The 4,440-nt window shown below is 41.8% G+C and overlaps 1 long non-coding RNA gene across 2 annotated transcripts in view; it reads left to right on the top strand.

Annotated features, from left to right (window-relative positions):
* The window catches only part of LOC109367134, a 17,200-nt gene extending 14,505 nt beyond the window's left edge, over positions 1-2,695 (top strand). The window contains exon 4 of one of the 2 annotated variants that reach the window (XR_002113883.2): positions 281-2,695. This is a non-coding gene — a long non-coding RNA (uncharacterized LOC109367134). The remainder of the gene's footprint in view (positions 1-280) is intronic. The other variant, XR_002113884.2, reaches the window with a different exon arrangement.
* The last annotated feature ends 1,745 nt before the right edge of the window (positions 2,696-4,440 follow it).

The raw sequence follows: 4,440 nt of genomic DNA, 5'->3' as shown, positions 1-4,440 counted from the left end.
CAGGTGCTGGCACCAAACCACCTGATTGCAGTGGCTTGTCAACACGGCGTTGCTGGCAGAATGAGCCTGAAATGGCCATGGAAACCAAATCCAGACCAGCAACCCGGTGAGCAGGGCTGTGCAGTGGAGGGCAGCGTAAGGAAGAGGAGCAGGAGGCTGCTCCTCCTGTGCTTCCCATCTGCCTTGCAGATGGACAGCCCAACACCAATGGAAATAGGTGATCTCAAGAGCCTGTTTGCCTGACAGTTGTCTCTATCTTGGCTACCTCTCTGCCTTTCAGTTTGTCATCCTGATACACGTGAATCTTACCAGTGCAGCTTCCACTAATAGCCTTTGTCTGGACCTCACCTGGCATCGACTGGAGCATGACTGCATCATGCCATTCGTGTATAGGCAGCCTCAGGATCCGTACTGCATTGACATTGGCAGCTCCCTATCTCCTTCTTGCTACAGACTTTACCATGGACCTACACGCAGACAGATTTTCTCCACAGATATTGGATGCTGCACATCATTCACTTTATTACAGAGTCAGGACCTTCAGTACTGCACAGATCAGTGCCTCGAGGAACCATATGGATTGTTTGTATTGGAACTCTGAATATGAGAATGGAGCAAGATGGATGGATAGCTTTAATTCAGAAATACCAGAAGCACCACATCCAGAAGAGAAGGAAGCAGCATAACTGATCATGATCCTGAGACCAGGGATGGAAGTTTAGGAGCAATGAAGACTTTCAGCCTTTCGGCCTCAACCCCCAGATGACCACCAAGAAGCTATCACAGAATTAAAGAAAAATTGAAAACCTTCCAAATAAACTTTCTGATTCATTAGACCCATGGTGCTTCTTCTATCTCATGATATCCATACAATGAACCTTTGCAGAGGGTGTTTCTTATTGTCGTAATCTCCTTGTATTTATGCACCTGTATATCACAGAATCATAGAGTGGTTCAGGTAGGAAGGGACCTTGAAGCTCACCCAGTCCCAACCCCATGCCTATAGCCAAGGACACCTCCCTATAGCCCAGGTTGCCCACAGTGCCATCCAGCCTGGCCTTGATTGCTTCCAATGGGGCACTGTCTTGCTCCAATTTATAGGAAGGAGAGGAGGTTGTTTTAATAAATGTACACCTGATGGTGAGATTAAGACACAATGGGTCAAATGTTAGCCCAACCAGTTTATCACAAATCCTAGTTGCTTAGTCTAGGCTTTTTCAGGTTTGGACAGGAACATGGGCTATTTTCCATATACCCTGGGCAATCTGTTTAACAACTTTACCATTGTCATCAATCTTTAGACAACAATTAGAGTTATTCAATTTGCCACAAACACCCTGTTCTTCAGTTAATAACTAATCAAGAACCGTGTGATGCTGGAGTATTGCTGTTCACGTCTGTGTGCCTTGATCTGCAAGAAGGTCAAGGGCATAAGCCGTTTCATTAGCAATGATTTCAAGGACTGCTTGTAATCTGATAATATGGTTAAGGTTATATGGGTTCTCGAGCATCATTAATCATTTCCCTGGGATTCCAGGGAGCTGGCCCATACTGTCTGATTATTCCCTGTGGGGGGCCAATTATCTTTGCCCCAGGTCTGGCCGCTACCACTTGTTGTGGAGGTGTCAACAGACCTTTGTTGTCATTTGAGATCATCATACACCTTGATATCTAATTTGTTACCATCATTCCCTGGGAGCAGAAAGAACAGTGGACAGATTACCCCCACATAACATACCCCAGTCCAACTTGCCAGTAGTTGTTTGTATGTATAATGGCCACAAATCCAGTAATGTCCTTTTAGTGCTACTGATCCATTCTCAAAAGGTCTATCCCATTCATCAGCCAGTTTACTTACATGTTCCTTAGCATTATAGTATGTGGTGTTTTGAGGTCCAGAAGGCTGTCCTGCCATGTTACAGTTCCAGCCATGACCAGTATCACTCTCATTCCTGCACCACTTACACCTCCAAGCTCCAGTGTCAGGTCTCCAGGCGCATTTCATACCTCCTTTAGTAAAGCTTTAGTAAACAGGGTGTTGTTGGTGGAGGACCAGAAGTGAGTGAACCCTTGTCCCACTCCCTACTGACTGTATCACCCCCATTGATAGACAGTGGGGCTTTCCAGTAGGGGTCCCGTTTCATAAGCAATGTTATCATAAACCCAGGTGCAATTGCTGATCCCAACACAAATACCACCTAGCTGAGCAGAAATTTGCATTCCTGTATCTACCAGCAATGTCAGTGGAACTAAATTAGGTTCAACAGTGCATTACAGGTCATCTCCTTTTGTTGTGAGCTTTCTTCCTGTTCTCCCAGGGAACCTCAGCTTTTATTTCATTCATAGAGTGACAGAAAATCTTCTCTTCCCATGAAGTTTTGTTTCCATAGCTAAGGACTTGTTGTTCCCCATCCAGCTTCAAGATGCATCTGAAAACGGCCTGTCTGCTATGGTCATTAATTTATAGAACAATAGAACAAGTGTAATGACTACAAATACCATAACTACCCAAGGAATTGTCCTGAAGTCAACAGTTTGACTGATGAGATAAGGAGATGAGATCTCCATCTTCAAAGAAGCAGAGTCAAGGCCTAGACCTGCTGAAGTGTCAACTATGCGTGTTAACCTACTATGTATTATTTCAGAAGAATGAAAGAATGCTCCTGGATATTATACTGTATAGACTTCTGTTAGTTTTTTAAAAATGGAAAGCTATTAAGGGAAAATCAGACTGCATAAATTATCAGGAATGTTTGCCTACTATGCTTTACTAGAAAATTTATGTTTTTAATTTTTTTCTTCTTTTAATAATTATTTTGATATACTTGTAGAATTAGTAACTGAAATATATCCAGAGTGTATGTATAATATTTGGACTTCAGTAAATCTCTTCATATTGTCTTACAGCCCTTCATTTGGCCAAAAAAATAAAAAGAAACAAGGTTGGTTTTGGTTACAGCACTAGATAGCTAAAAGACAAAGCCTACTGATGAATGGTTACATACTGAATTGCTGGGAGAAGGCAAGTAGTTATTTTTGTGCAGAATGCACTTATGCCAGCACTAGTTCATTATTTCTTCCATCTTTTAAGACAACAATGACTAAATGAGCACAATAAATCTTGGTCCTTTTTGTTGAACTTGCCTGAACCATAAAGGCACTATTCACAGTCTCAACACTGAATAGGAATGAAAACCCAACTGCTCCCTCAGTTCAGAGTCAATCCTTCCAGTTTAAGGTTATTGATGATGTTTGCTGACTATGCAGCAACTGGACCTGCAGTTTTATTGCTGCCAGTAGCATCTTGACTGAGAGACATTAAACTGCCTTTTGGTAGGTCTGTACTACGGACATTTCTTTAGGCTGCTTCCTCTCTGTTTCACATATTTGCACTGGAAAGGGGAGAATTAAAACATCCCAGTTTAGTTACTTACCTGTAAGTGTTCACACTTTCTTGATAAGTGATGGAGATCTAGACAGGCAGTCAGGAGAGCAGTTCACCCTGAAGAAAATGAAGACATACTGAAGAGATCTTCAGATATCTCACAAATAATCATCTGTGTTTATACATCTTTCTCTGTGAACTGAATCCTAGTCCCCTTTTACTAGATGCTATTGTGAAACAAACAAAGAAAAATCTTGGCAGAAATATTTTAGACTGACAAATGCGTGCTATTTCTGGATTAGAGATTGGCTGTACTTTCTTGGAGCAAAGCTAGGAGAGCCATATTCACAGCCCCTGTGGTTAGAAGACAGGCCTTACTACTGATAGCGCTAGAGACAGTATTTCAGAACTTTGTGGCTCACTAGTTTGTAGCTGAGAGACTCTCAAATCTACCCTTAGCTTGTCTGTCATAGAAACTGAGATACTGTATACCCAAAAACACAGCTGGAATCTTAGAAATAGCCATAGGCTTCTACTATAGTTCACTGTCACTGATGTCTCTAGACATCCTACTGCCAAAATGAGAGGTGAAAGACGACTAAGATTGGGAAAACTTTGCAGGTTCTGAAGTATGGCCATAATAGTCTTGCTACTATGAATGATAGCTGGGATTTACAAGATTAGATTGTTTTTTGCTCTTTGCCAGCAAGCACGGCAAGATCACATACACCAGAACAGTTCTGCATAAATAATTATAATCAGCCATGAAAGCTAAACACAGATTGTACATGAACAGTGAAATTGTCTCATCATGTTGAACTAGGTATAAAATAAAAACCTTTTTTCATTCTCCTTGACTTCACTTCAGCATGAGTGATACTCTGAAAGTTATGCCTCCTGTTTTATTATGTTGACCCATGACTCCAGAGGTAGATGCTGGTTGCATGGCAATAGAGGCTGAACCTTTGCACCAATTTTGTATACATTTTGTGGCTGTGTGACAGATGGCAGCAGAAAGACAGTCTGACCAAATGGTATCAAACGTGTGGCACTAA

The sequence above is a fragment of the Meleagris gallopavo genome, chromosome 4, assembly GCF_000146605.3.
Source record: "Meleagris gallopavo isolate NT-WF06-2002-E0010 breed Aviagen turkey brand Nicholas breeding stock chromosome 4, Turkey_5.1, whole genome shotgun sequence".
In the NCBI taxonomy this organism is placed as follows: domain Eukaryota; kingdom Metazoa; phylum Chordata; class Aves; order Galliformes; family Phasianidae; genus Meleagris; species Meleagris gallopavo.
This window is presented reverse-complemented; position numbering and strand designations above follow the sequence as displayed.